The sequence below is a fragment of the Botryllus schlosseri genome, chromosome 3 (genome assembly GCF_051294905.1).
Source record: "Botryllus schlosseri isolate E-star chromosome 3, Bs_hap1, whole genome shotgun sequence".
Taxonomy (NCBI): Eukaryota; Metazoa; Chordata; class Ascidiacea; order Stolidobranchia; family Styelidae; genus Botryllus; species Botryllus schlosseri.
The window spans coordinates 36,697,488-36,712,362 of record NC_137238.1 but is presented as its reverse complement, the minus strand read 5'-3'; the positions used below and the strand labels follow the sequence as shown (position 1 = coordinate 36,712,362).

Here is a 14,875-nt window from a genome sequence, read left to right as displayed (position 1 = left end):
TGCGATTTATTGGCGTCATGATCGGCATACATCCTTTCCTATCCAGAACTTATGATATCGCTGTTTATGGCGCGTTATTATATAACCAGTCAGCTAAATTACGGCAAAGTCTGCGGGCTCATTTGTACGGCCTCACTAGTCACGTTGGCAATTTTTTGCTACGCCAGTGTCCAATAGATTGATAGTAATGAATTCTTTTGAATTGCAGCTATCTTGTACAATTTGCAAGTGCCTAAAAGTCTCATAAAAGCAAATATGTTGCCATGGCGGACGGGAATTTGTGAAAATTCAATCATGCCTGCCGACATCGTTAGCCGCGTAATGTTTTGCCGTATAGAACCCTACACTTTTAACAGGTTTTATCATCATAAAATAGCTTATAAATGGCTGGGTACATGTGTGTCGATAGAAGCCATCCACAGCACAGTACTGCAACATCATAAGACCATCATAACGCATATCTCCGATTAGGTGAAGCGTGTTCAGGGAAGACTTTGCATGTCTGGTCTTACCAACACGCGCAAAATTCGTTTTTCTGTATTCAACCAGCATTTGAACAGGTTATACGCTGCTCGCGTATATGATATATAGCTTGATGTACGCGTATTGATAAAAATTATCATTACAAAAAGACTGTAACCGTCTATGACCGGTACAACGCCAGATATCTTAGATCAAAGGAGGCGTGTTAGTGAACAATTGCGTCCGTCTCACGACCGAGACAATTGTATCGATCAGGCATAGGCCACACACTGGATTTTAAAAAGAATCAATGAAACGAAAATGCAGATGTTATCGTAACTATATGCTCTCTCAAACAGCGTTTAAATACGATTTATCAATATTTAGAAACTATCTAGTTGAACTATTTGAAATTAATCGGGAAACAATATAAAGTTAACGCGAAATATAAAGTTAGCGTGAAATATAACACAACAGAAGAGAAATGCATTCTTTACTCAATACTCACTTTTTGTCATGGAAATGGAGTCGGCGTGGCGATCCATTTTTACACGCTATTTGTACGCAGAATTCAGCAGCTATGTAGAATACTCTTCAATACGCACAGCGGATCGTTCGATGAAAACACTGATTGGGAAGTAACTCCATCACGCATGGCATGTTTGCATCTTAAACTTTTCTTATGAGATTCGTGTTTATAGGATTCATGCTAATATACTTGTCATGAAACTTGGGGGCCATGAGCTGCTAATAACATCATCTTCATCATTCTACATCATCTGCTATTACATCTTCCAAAGTAACGTCCATTTACTATAACCTGCTAAAGTGCTAAAACGCTGAAACTAATCCTTCAGTCACTCGGTGACAGCGGACATGAGACCTTACCAGTTGATGGCACGCAATTGGTCGCACGTACGTATACAACACTAAAGTCATCGACCTAATTCAACATTGTGAATTGCGCCTATCTCTGTAAGTAAGGCGGCATGTTAAATTTTTTGTGATAAAAGTAGGCTATTCCTAAGCTACTGATCGATATGTATATTCCGCGAATTCGGTAGCCTTTGGGAGACAAAAACCGACTTTTCAAACGCCAATACCGGGCCAACCCCGGGTCCCAAGCCGTTGAATCGGATATCATCGCGTGCAGTTCGACGAGAGGAAAACGGGGATAACTCTGTCGAACCCCTAGGACCAGCGGTTGTCGATCGGTATTTCGATCTCTGTTCTGATACCGACCGATCGAAAAACCAATTGCGTAACCCGTATTGGCGTACCATCACGGGTTTTTGGAAGAAAACTTTTTTCTACGCGTCCCAGCCCCATTTCCCGGGCATCGTTGGAATTGTAATCGAATTACGCGTCTGCCGGTACCAAATTTATCCGGCTACGATATTCGGTTGGCGAGAAATCGGTGATTAAAAAAACTATGAAAAAAGCGCTATACACTGTTTTTTGAAGGCCGATCCCGAGTCGGCTGAAAGTCCGATACGATCGTATCGGGTATCGGTCTACGCGGGGCCCGAAGACGAACGCAGCGGTACCTCGTATGGCCCAGGTGTGTGAACGACCGAGACGGAACCTCGGATAGCCCGCCTATGAAAAACGTGAACTTCTCGGATGATCCACCGATCCAGGATAATCCGAGGATTATAATCGAAAAACTCACATAACTCCGCTTCTACTGGTCGGAATTGAGTCAAATTTGTTTTGCATCGTCTTTGAAAACAGCTCAACAATTTCATGGGGTTGGCAGAAAAATTTGATTTTTTTTTTAAATTTTACCCAATAAATTAAAAATTCTAATTTGATCTGCGGAGTCCTATGCTTGTTAGAATTGAACCAAATTTGGTGTGCAGTGTTTTTTTAGAGTAAGCTGACAATTTAATAAGTGAATGGCTGGAATCCGGAATTATTTTTTATGACATTTATGATCAGTGCGGGATTTGAAGCACAGGCCTGCAGACATGGGCGGAGCCTGGAGCCTATTAAATCATATTACGTCGCGTGCAATACCTCGGTTACAATGATGATGACCCCATCAAGCGCCAAGGTAATCAAGGAGGTTCGCAATTCGAAATGAAGATAGGTTGGGATTGGTTTATACAGGGTTTGACGCTTTGGCCATGTTGATAATTGTAATTATAATTGATCGGGCAGGGTTATTACCCGTGACATTTATGATACCTTACAAAACGCGTATTCAACGTAGTATTGGCGACAAATATAGCTTTAGTTACGAAATTACACATGAAGGAAATCTATCGGTATCAAGGTCAATATTATATGACTTCACTATTTCGAATCTGGTTTTGCTGGTGGATGGCTGCATCAACAAACCCACTCTGACTGTTTTAGTATAGATTAGTGAAGATTCATTCGACTCCGAGCCGGTAAATCTATAGGTTAATGTGTTTCAACTGCGAAAGTATGAACAGTGAACATAGACGATATCAGATCGATGCGATTCATGAAAGCAATTCTCACGCCGCAATATAGCGTACCGCAACAATTTTGGTCGTTATTGTTTGATATTCACGGTGCCCGACTACATTGTTCACATTTTACACCATGCCGATGTTTTTTATGCCATTTTTACCTTCATAAGACAACGATTACGCGAATGAGATGCTACGTAGAAGCCGAGATAAACCTTTATTACCTTAGTACAAATTCTGGAGTCGACCTCGGTCGGACCGAAACCGCAACCAGCTGGTCTTGCGGTTGTGGATTATTCCACTATACGCTATCTCGCCACGCTCTCACTAGCGAGCATGATTGAATTGGAGATCTAGGCGTGTCTATGATTGCGGCGAATGTTCGGTTAGGTTTGCTGGATTTCCCGCTGCGTAGAAGCCGAGGCCAGTCAAATGCAAATTTCGGTCATTTTTGAAATAATAGTATTTACGGTGACCAATTTCGTCACACCGACATGACCAAAAATCGTGTTCCATTTATGCCTGAAGAGGCAGGGATGTCCCTTAGACTTGTTTTGATCTTGACAAGGGCCTACATCGCCAGTAAATGAAAGAAATTGATGACACATATTAGCTGTAAATTAGTCCACTTCATTGAAATAGACACGTTAAAACGATGGTGAGATAATTTTCCAATAGAGTAGTTTACACACTGAAATTCACGACCACAATAAGCACGCAAAATACGGGTAAATATATTTTTCAAGTGGTAGTCAATATCTATATTCTTTATCGGTCCAAGGTGGATTCCTTCACGCTACAATTTGATATTTATGATATTCTATCATTTGCTCTGCAGCACTCCTATAGTACTCTTACAGGCGGATTATAAGACTAATTGGCATCGTGACGGATCTTATTCCTATCAAAAGTCATCGTCCTTTTTTCATGTCATCCTCCACATTCGGTGAATACCATCTAATAACTAATTGTATCCATATATCGTGTTAAATCACCAATGTTTTTTATTACTTTATGACAAGAAGGGGGTTCTGGTGATATTGAAAGACCAGAAAATATCTAATGTGCTTTATAAGCTCAGTGGGTTACCATTTCGTTTCCCTGAAGCTCGCAAAGTTTCCAGCACATACACAGCTCTAGTATCAACGCCTAAGTGAAGTACCATAAATGCTTTTTCAACTCATAAATACCATTCATTGGCATATAGCCCATTCTCAATTGCAATCGGCATCATTTACGCCCTGGATCAGTCAATGTCAAGTGGCAGAGAAATATTCGATCGCTGAGTTGCTGAGGAATGCAATTGATGTCTCTGTGGATGAGATTTTAGGAATGGCGACTTTGCAATCAGTAAAAACTTCGAATCAAGGCAGAGAGACATCGGTGTGCCCTGCATAACTGGGATTGATTTCATGAAATCTAAATTGGTCCGACAAAAATACATGTTACTATCACTGGAGAAATATATTTACCCGTATTTTACCTGCTTGTCAGCTCATTTCATTTTCGTCGTCCTTAATTTCAAAAAATTATCCCACCACCCTTTAATGGAGTTATTTTAATGAAGTGGACTAATTTCCAGCTAATCCGTAACGATTTGAAGCGGCTTTAACATGACGAGAGTCTGAGATAGGAGGTAGCGACATGTTAAAGTGGTCTTTATTCGAAGGTTTCTGTCTTGCAGCACTAGTAATAATTGATCAAAAAGTGTGCCTTACGTTAAGCCGAAAATTGCCTTATACCTGCTAATACACTCCAAGTCCATGAAACAAGAAGCTTCCGATGGATATTAGGGTCGATTATAAAAATGAATATATTTATTATTTTATGGTAACTGAGATCTGCTATCGCAGCAAGGTAGCTATTGAATGTCGTAGTTATTTGCATACTAGCCGTAGAGAACTGGTGATCTAATCTGCAGCATGGCCAACTGTAGCTTCTTATAAAGACACATGTTCCGTATTTTCACAGCAGTTTTCAACCGCAAATATGTGCGTGGTGAAATGGCGTGGTCATTGGTATAATCCACAGCTGCAACACCAATGGGTTGTTGGTTCGAGTCCGGCTGAGGACGACACGAGAATTCCTACCCAAGTGTTGGAGGTTTATCTAGGCTCCTCGTCGTCATGTGATCCGCGTAAGCGGTGATTTATAAAAGCCTAGGAGTGGGCTGTGCTAAAAGTCGGTGAATACGGAATCAAAAAATGAATATAGGCATACTCTAAAACTACCAAATTAGTCAAAACACCATGAATAAAAAACAAACAAACGGCGAATTATATATCGCGATCATCGATATCGTACAAGGATGACGTCGTGGATTTCAAATAGTGACGTCAAAAGTGATTGTCATTGGTAAATGACTCTTTTGACGAAACTGGTTCCCGAACCTTGTCATATAATACGACGTCAATGTCCACCTAAGTTCAGTAACAGCAATGGTCATGGTCTGGTAATTCAAAATGGCGAATTGTCTCCCTAAGTAACAAATGTCCACTAAAGTGGTCTATTAGATATTGCAAAAGTTGGGAAAAATTAGGGCGACCGCAGTTGGAGGACATTTCGTGTATATTCTAAACGCTGCGATATAAACCGCAAATCACCAGTGACAAAGCGCGGAATCGATATTCCAAAACCAATCGAGTTATTTCAAGACGCCTAGCTTGTCTCCTTCTATTGGCGATAATTGTCGCCCAACTGCTTCAAAACAGGACTGTCCACCAAAGTAGTCTAATAGGTAAATATATATATATATATATATAAAGGATACATAATACAGCAGTGTCGTTTTATCTGCGTAGAGCAGACTTGGGAAAAGTGCGGCCCGCGGGCAAAAAGCAGCCTTCGGAGCTATTCTGAGCGGCCCGCAAAAAGCTTCTTGGAAATCAAAACATAAAACCTACTTTTTATTGTTGCTGGGTGGACTAAAACCAAAGGCTGTATACTATTACTGTATATTTACTACTGCCCGAAAATTCGTTAACTTACAATCCTGTTTTTATTTTACTTATGTACCGCGATTACGCAGCCAACGTACCTGGCATGCGTAACCAGATTCAAAATAAAGTCAATGTAGCAAATTATGCCGTAACAATTAGAGTCACAAGAAGTCACCATTGTCACATTACGCATTACGCGGCACGTGATACGTTTCCAAACCCCTAATTCGCAAATTAAGTCAATCAGTGCCCGTGATTACTCTGCGTGCATGTCAAAAAAGAGCCGAAAGCTGAAATGCAAAGGTTTAAAGCATTATATATTTGTGTACTTGAATCAGGGGTAAACTCGTCCTTTTAGTTTGTGCCGAGCAGGTAGCCGTGTTTGAGTAGTATAAGTTGAGTCGGTCTTATGACAAACAAACGAAGACATACACTCGGTCAAGGGAGGGCGAATTTCAGAAGAACTGCAATCTTCGCTCAACAACAAGGCTATTTCGCTGCACACAGCTCGAAAGGCAGCGACCAAGACAATAAACTTTGTAGTATCCCAAAAACATTTTATTGTCTTGATAGAATTACGCGAGTAGGGGTAGTGAGTTCAAAATGTATGAAGCTTAACATTGCTTCGAAATATGACGACAAATAAAGATTATTTTTGGTGATTACCTGTCACTTTCTCGTCCCCTGATATTAACTCATCCGCTGAGCAGCATTAATTGGCAGTGTAATTCACTGCTTTCAATTTCGAAATAAAATTAATACGCCGGGGAATACAGCTATCATTTTTGACTCGGCCCGCCAACATATTTTCTGCTTCTCGTTTGGCCCGCGGACCCCGGGTGTAGGTCAGGGCCGTAATTGCCGCACCCCAAACCCCCCAATTGGGGGGGGGCGAGCTCGAAGGAGGCCCCAAATTTTTTGGTGAATTAGCATAAATTATAGAGTATTTTTTGAAACTTTATGCAACATTTTCACAAATTTTTCAAGTTGCCAAATGTTATGACTATTGGGTACTCTTGCCCCAGTGAAAAATACACAAGATTTATAGAAATAGGCATATCGGCGTTGGCCATTACCGCGCCGCGACGCACCAAGACATATACAGTTTTAGGCCATGTAACACGCGACTCCAAGAAGTGTGCCAGAACGATCAACAGGGAGAAATCTTGGCAGAAAAGGACTGCCCTTATGGTGACCGAAAACGTCGTTATATAGACTATAGGCTACAAAATACATATAGGTTTATTTGTCCATGGTCGCCTAAATGACTGGCGCCGAATGTTCCTGTCTTGGCAATCTGAACCTCATAGGACAGATACCATCCCGCAGCGAAAAATTAGATGCCAGTGAAGAAATACCAATTTGAAATCGTGTGATCTTTTAGTTTAGTAGGCTACGTTTGGGCGATTCTATATTTTTTGATGTAGCAGACAGGAGGTCACGAAATAACATCATGTAACGAAGTCATACCAATGAGTCCGCCCGTCAGAAGATGTTTAATTATTATTTACGGGCTCTACAGTTTCAAAGACATCTCACTCAGCTCTACCTGTAAATCTGACTTCGTGAGTAGAGAGGACAAGAAATTGATAGCAATATATATGCAATTCCCGATCTTATTGACCGATTTTATCATCAATTATCAAAAATTTTCGCGCGTGGCGCTGGCTAACTGAACTGTAATTCGTGACAAACGCGAACAACGTGATTGGGGGGGGGGTCGGTTTATCACCCTATGGGAGCCCAAGACTCAAGTTTTTAGGGGCCTGACGAAGTGTTGTTTCGTTCCTGCCAACGGGTATACACCCGGAGATGTTCAATTATTATTGAGGGGTCCTACCTTTTCAACTACTCTTTACTCAGCTCTACCGGTAAATCAGATTACGGGAGCAGAGAGAGGATAAAAATTGATAGCAATATATAAGTAATACCGACCATATTGACAGATTCAGTCATGAATTATAGAAATTTCTCGCGCTTCGCGCGATTAAGCCAGCAAAGCTGACTCACTAAACGGACACCCCATGTATAAACAGCGTCATATTGACGTTATTCAGTCGTGAATTACAAAATTTTCTCGCGCTTCGCGCGAGTAGGCAAGCAAAACAGACTCACTAAACGGACAACCAATGAAGAAACAGCGTACACCGTATGTAAACAGCGTATAGTCGGAGAGGGGTCTGGGGGCGAAGCCCCCCAGAAGTTAGGTTTACCACCCTATGGGGGGCCCGAGACCAACGTTTTGGGGGGCCTGGCGAAGTGCTGTTACGGCCCTGGTGTAGGTACAATTCTAAGTGTAATCTTATCTGGAAACCACAGTGTAGCTATAATTCTAATTCTAAACGGATTTGGAAATAAATTTGTATCTATAATTCTGATTAAAATCGAATTTAAAAAAGGTGAATATTTTCCTATTATACAACTGTATAGTGCTCATTATAAGATTCACTCATCTATTCTCCCAACGGAGCTCGCGATAAAGAAACGCACGATCCACTATCTTTATTCATCTCACTCGCCGGAAAATAGGGAGACTTTCGAAGTTAACAATAGAAAACTTGTTACATAACATTGTGCCTGACCTCGTCGACCTTTCTTGCTACATTATCTATCGAATTGTAGTCATAGTCAGTTCCGTCGATTGTTACAGAGGTTAAGTGCGAACGTTAGCGTTTACTCGGAAAGAACATTGTGTATCAACAATCGCCATATTTGGCGGTACGATTGTTGGTGTACTATTTCAATTCTCTACTATAATTGCCGGCGATTAGCCGCGGCGTGTATCAGGCGAAAATATTCGGGTTTATTTCAATATGAATATGCTGTGTTATTTAACTGAGGATTGAGTGTCCAGATCTAAACATTCTGTGTAAACGGTGCTTCGGTATTAGACTTCGTGGCCAGTTAGATAATTCTAGTTGTTTAATTAGACGAATTATTTCGAAATGCCGTTAATGTGATTCTAATCTTATTTGCGAGATGTTTCTTTGCTCTAATTCTAATTTGTGAAATGAATCATATGATCATATTTTAATTTTAATCTAATATCCGGTTTTGCTGAAAAAGCTACAGAAAGACTGCGTAGTGCGTAACGAGCCAAGCTTACTGTACAGACATTTGCTTTTCTCATGCTCGTAAGAATGAACTGTGAATGATCGCTGGCAACTGTGATTTGATATAAACGCAACTTGATTTAATGTTCAAGTATTCGCGAGCTCAGTAATTCTAATGCTCATCTAATTTGAAAAACAACAACTGTGTAGCTACTTTTCAAAGCACTTCAAGTAGATTTTGCCGACTCGCACTACTTTCTCAGATGGTTATGATTTTAGATTGCTTCTACTTAACAGTTTCCCGTTTTTCACGCTAGGCCTACAATACTTACTTTCGCACTTACTTGTCAACCGATACTTGAACTTGAGTCGAAATTTACGACACTACTTCTACTTGAGTACTGACAGAGACTACTTTGCCCGCCTGTATCATGGAAACGCGTTCGGCTGCTCGAAGTAAGAAATGGGGACAAATCGACGCAGACGCCTGAAGGTAAGATTCCATTTTCTTGTTTTTATGCTGTAGTGATTTCTTGTTCGTTATATATCTGGGGTTGTCAAACTGCGGCTCTTTGAGCTTTTAATGATTGCACAATGCACATGCGTTTCGCCATTTCTTTATTTTTCATGCCAATTTTTACTGCAACTTTTATCAAATACTGCGTTAAAATGTAAAGGAGTGATTTAAAAACAGGCTATAAACTATTTCTAGTATGGCTCTATTCTCTTTAATTTGCATAACAATGAGCTATATGAGGGGTTAGCTGCATGTCACTGTCATCTATGACACAATGGCCTGCAAGCAAGAAGTTCGACCCCTGCCACGCACGACCGTGCCCGACCAATCTGTAACTAGATCGCATTATTAATTTCGTAGTTTAAATTTGAGATATAGTTTCTCATTTCACGAACGCCAAGGCGAGACCGCCGAAAATTACATTTTCATTAGGTCACCTTTTTCATGCTATTGATTCCGTTAAAGTCGCCGAGAGTGAGTTTCTCTGTAATGCATTGGGCCAGGTTTGCAGACCTAGGGGTTTGGAGTGTGTTGTTTGACTTGTTTTAGGGGGAGGGGGTTATTGCTATGCTGTTTGGCATTTTGGAGAAAAATTATTCTCGAATTGCGTAATTTCCTGGCTGTGTGCCGGAAAATATGTAATTATCGGCGGTTTCGCCAGACCGTCCGTTGAATGACAAAGTAACAAATTTGACATCTCTGCAGAAACTAGGTTATACAACGGAACCTTTCGAGCAGTGTTGGGATCAAGTCACTACCTTCGAGTCACGAGTCATCTCGAGTCATTGCACATTTTGACTCGAGTCAAGTCAAGTCAATCGATTTTCAAAGGTGACTCGAGTCAAGTCAAGTCACTCGTTTTTTGGAGGTGACTCGAGTCAAGTCAAGTCAAGTCAAGTTACAATTCAAGTCAAATTGAATTTTCGAAGTATGAGTGATCATTCAAATTCATTATATTTTACTGGCTATGTTAAAGAGATCAATTGGTCATTTCTCTTGAATCAAATAACGAATATAAAGTTAAATATAAATGCAAAAATGCCTTGTATCGCTCATGCACACGTAGAACGGATAATAAAATACGTAAGTAACTGTCTAGCTACATCAGGGGTGTCAAACGTACGACCCGCCAAATGATTTCATTCGGCCCGCGAAGAAATTCTGAGTATATGGTGAAAATTGCGTGATTTTATCCAACATATTTTCGAATTTGCAGTAAGGAATACCACTAATAAATATTCCTTCAAGATAGCAAATTTCGAGTATGTTCATAGGCCACATTATAACAACGCGACAGCGGAGTTGTGATTGTAGTTATTGTCAGGAGAAAATCGCTGACAATAACACCCAATTCCGAGAATGCGAAAAAGTGCATATACTGAGTTTAGGGTTCGTAATATTTAGGAATCATTTGACTGGTGCGGCCCGCGAGTGATCTGTATATTTGAATTCGACCCGCGACGTCAGTTGAGTTTGACAATTCTGAGCGACATGCTATACATTCTCTTATTATCAGCAAAAATAGAGGATCGAATAAGAAGCGTCGAGAAGATGAAAGAAATTGATATCCTACAATACACTAGCCATCTATACACTTCGGTGAGGATACAAATACATAAAATATATTTGTTGGATTCAAATCATACAAGAGGGTTGGTAAAGGTGAGCGCCGTGTAATGTAAGGACAGAGCCGTCCATTAAACAGCGATACGTTGCTATTAAATTAATCTGCTACTACGACAAGGCAAGCTGTGATCATTTCAATGTAACAATGCAGGATCAGCGAAACGTACAATCAGTGAATGACTGGTTGCTCTCACAAGTTACGATGGCGTATCGTGAATAATCCGAACATGCACAGAATACATTGATTTAGTCGACACCGTTTACTTGATGACTTGATATTGACTCGTAAATTTTGCTCCGAGTCACGAGTCAATCCACATTTTTGAAGTGCCGAGTCAAGTCAAGTCAAGTCATTTTTGCAAAGTGACTCGAGTCAAGTCAAGTCATTCGAAAAAGTTGACTCGAGTCTGACTCGAGTCAAGTCATGACTCGAGTCATCCCAACACTGCTTTCGAGTAGCTCATACCCTAATAATTCAACAAAAATTATAAATGCAACTTTTTACTGCAATATCTGTTAAAATTAAGTGCAACTTTCTCGCGATTTTAGTGCAACAAAAACTTGCCTAACTGATTATAAATTGGGGCATTCTATCACGTGTCAACAATATGCCTATTGTTTCTGTTTTGTTGTTTTCCTTCTGGCTTACGTAACACTTGTAAAATTTAGGTAAAGGTGTCACTACGGGGTTAGAACTGCGATTGAAACTGTCGAATCGAATTCACATGAACGTTTCACCCGCAACAATGGTGCATGGTCATCACTCAATGATACATCCTTGTGCTCAACAACGAACGTGATAACCAATGTTACCTCTAATTGTTGACGAGTCTGCGCACGATCACCAACTTACTGCGCAGACCCTTGGACAACAGTGCGTAACGACTAAAAAAAAGGTCATCACTTCGGATTTTTTGTGCGCAACGGAGATTTTCTGTGCGCAGATACCGTTTCAGTACTGCGCACGTGCGCAGCTTAGAGGGAACATTGGTGATAACTAATCACGGTAGTGCAGGTCACGATCATTTCCGGGCTGACAATGGTGAATGTATCGTAGGCTCCGATACGACTCTTCCATTTGTATTGCATAGGCTAACAATAACTGGAGAGTTTGGCCAAGAAAAATGTCATCGAGCGATGATTGCAAGAAAAGAAAGTATGAACAGGAAAATAGAACTGTAACTTAAACGTCATTATGAAACCAAACACCAAAACTTTGCCACGCGTCTCGCAACGAAGACAGATTTACGAAGTAACAAGATTACCGAGCTGAAATCTTCCTACAGTCGTTACACACTGTTGTCCAAGGGATCGCGCAGTGAGTTGGTGAGTGCGCACAGACTCGTAAAAAATGAGTGGGAACATTGCCTGCAGCTCAGGTGGAGACACGCCACATCACCACACACTAATAAACTTCATTCGATAGCCTACATTCCATTGTGACGATAAATTCGTATTTTTGTGTTGCGGCTCTTTTAAAGCTAAGATTTTTGATATGCAGCTCGCGCATGAATCGGATTTGCCAATCCCTGCTATGCCATGGTGTGTGTGTGTGTGTGTGTGTGTGTGATAAAAAGACTACTTCAAGTCGTTTCGGCCCCCTTCCATCTGTTCATTATATAGCGATCTTGTGGTGTATTGATTTGACGGAAATTTTATTGGAATGACGACGAAGAAAGCACACTAAACACAGAGAAATATTTTGCATTAAAACGGTGACTCGCAACTAGAACTAGAACTAAAACAACTGACTTTTCAAAAATAGGCAACTATGAACTAGAACTATTTTGTCACTTTGCAAAAGTCGCAACTAGAACTGCAATTAGAACTATAGGTTAGCCTACTTACTTTTTAAAGGTCGCAGCTAGAAATAGAACAACTCGTTTCTCAAAAGTCTAGAGCTAGAGCTACTCAATTATCAAAACTCGCAACTATAAATATTTAAATAGCCCACTTTTAATCAATAAATGATTCATTTCTCCAGGAACGGAGGAGCCCGATTCTAGTTCTGAACCAATAATGGCCCCGTCCAGAAAATCACCGCAAGACAGAATCGCGAACGAATTGCTAAAGTATTGCGATACGCGAAAACTGAAAGAATGCGAACTTAGCAATCAGGACATGGAAAATTTTTTGGCGAAAACAAAATGCTGGAGCAGATGCAAGGACAGACAATCGAATCTTGAAAGATTCTTGAATCGCCATAAGGCGTATTTGAATTTAAGATTGCGAAGTTGCTTCCCTACTAAGGAAAGAGCGGACCTTATATTAAAGTATGCAAGGGAAAGGTGTTTGAGCACATCCAAAATGCAAATAAAAATACTGCACCGGTTGTATTGTAAAGATCCGGCGATGTTTCTGCGAACGAAAAGAAATGTTTGAAGGATATGAAGACAAATATGGACCATTTTCTTCTTAAAATTGTTCTGGCGACCATGCCACCTTCGTGTCTGCTAATGACTTGTCAAAACGAATTGCATTTACTGTTGAATTCTAACAGCAGACACGCCACAACTACCAAGTGTGAGCTGGTTTATTGTCAAGGCAGGAATGCGAGTTCCTCACACAGCAGCAGAATACAAGAAATAAGCCAGACTACATAATAGCACGTGCACAGTAACGCAAAGGGGCTACACTAAAGGTTGCTGTCTAGCACAATCAATTAATCATCAATCATTCACATTACAACATTTACAGACTTGGACCACTGGATAATTACAGTTGTCTAATTCGACTAATTACAACGAAATGCCGGTAATTTAATTCTAATCTAATTTGACAAATGTTTCTTTGCTCTAATTTCAATTCTAATTAATACTAGTTTCAGTAAAGCTGATCGAATTTAGAAAAACTATGTCGCTATAATTCTAATTCTAATCGAATTTCGAAAATTTGTGTATGCAATTCTAATTCTTGTCGAATTCGGAAAAACTGTGCAGCTATTTAATTTTAACTATAATCTTATTTGGAAAACACTGTGTAGCTGTAATCATAATTCTAACCGAATTTGCATAAACCGTGTAGCTATAATTCTAATTCTCATCTAATTTGTAATACACAGAGTATAGCTATGATATGATTCTAAACGGGTTTGGAAAGAAATGTGTAGCTATAATTCTGATTATAGGGAAAGCTGTTATTTTCCAATTTTTGCCCCGCAGCGCAAATTCTGATCTCATTTGGGAAATGTTTCTTTGCTCTAACTCTAATCTAATTTCTGGCTTTCATGTAAATACTACGGGAGAACTGTATAGTTCAAGCTAGCTGTAAATACATTTGCTATTCTTATGCTTATTCTTATGATTTGATGTAAACGGAACTTGATACATAGTCCAAGTTTTTGCGAGTTCAGTAGTTCTCCAGTCTAACTTGTGAAACGTTTTTATGCTCTAATTCTAATGTCATTTCTGATTTTCCTGTAAATGCATTGTGTATTGCTTTCACAACTACATTCATTGCAGTAAAGAATTTATCAACTCGAAGACTTTTCGTGTGCCCCTTATGCATTGTATAGTGCGAAACGAGTTACGCTTGCTGTACAGTAGGGCTGTTCAAAAATAACTTGTTTTCCCCGATTCAAGCCAGTCACCTCTTAAATCGTCAGGTTGCAGTAGAAAACCTTGCTCACCAAATTTCACTCGATTCCAAGCAGTAAAGGCCTCCGCAGATCCAATTAAAATTTTTAATTTATTATGGAAAATTTAAAAAAAAAATTTCTAAATTTTTCTGCCAACCCCATGAAATTGTTGAGCTGTCTTCAAAGACGTTGCAAAACAAATTTGAGTCAATTCCGACCTGTAGAAGCGGAGTTATTGGAGTTTTTCGTTGAAATTTTTC

General features: G+C 40.0%; 1 long non-coding RNA gene across 1 annotated transcript in view; it reads right to left on the bottom strand.

Annotated features, from left to right (window-relative positions):
- LOC145435257 (uncharacterized) overlaps positions 1 to 5,670 on the bottom strand; it is a 344,196-nt gene extending 338,526 nt beyond the window's left edge. Inside the window, exon 1 of the long non-coding RNA XR_013913765.1 lies at positions 971 to 5,670. This is a non-coding gene — a long non-coding RNA (uncharacterized LOC145435257). The remainder of the gene's footprint in view (positions 1 to 970) is intronic.
- Between the last annotated feature and the right edge of the window lie 9,205 nt (positions 5,671 to 14,875).